Source organism: Penaeus monodon, chromosome 30, assembly GCF_015228065.2.
Source record: "Penaeus monodon isolate SGIC_2016 chromosome 30, NSTDA_Pmon_1, whole genome shotgun sequence".
NCBI lineage: Eukaryota > Metazoa > Arthropoda > Malacostraca > Decapoda > Penaeidae > Penaeus > Penaeus monodon.
The window spans coordinates 8,753,839-8,754,098 of NC_051415.1; positions in this window are offsets into that span (position 1 = coordinate 8,753,839).

Sequence of the window (260 nt, forward strand, 5' to 3'; positions counted from 1 at the left end):
GGGAAAATCTTTATTTTCTGTACCTTTGCTAATGGGAATGGAAATGAGAGGAAAATGTTAAAATAATTATGCATTTTTCTTTGGTTATAGCAGCGACTATGGTACTGATAATGAAAACGGATCAAAGTAACATTATTGTGATAATGAAAGTATATATAATAATAATAAAATAGCAAGTGTATACCACAGTCGTATTGAATTACAATACTTGTGTTCTGAATATACATCGCTATTGACATTGTCACATTTGTTCTATACGG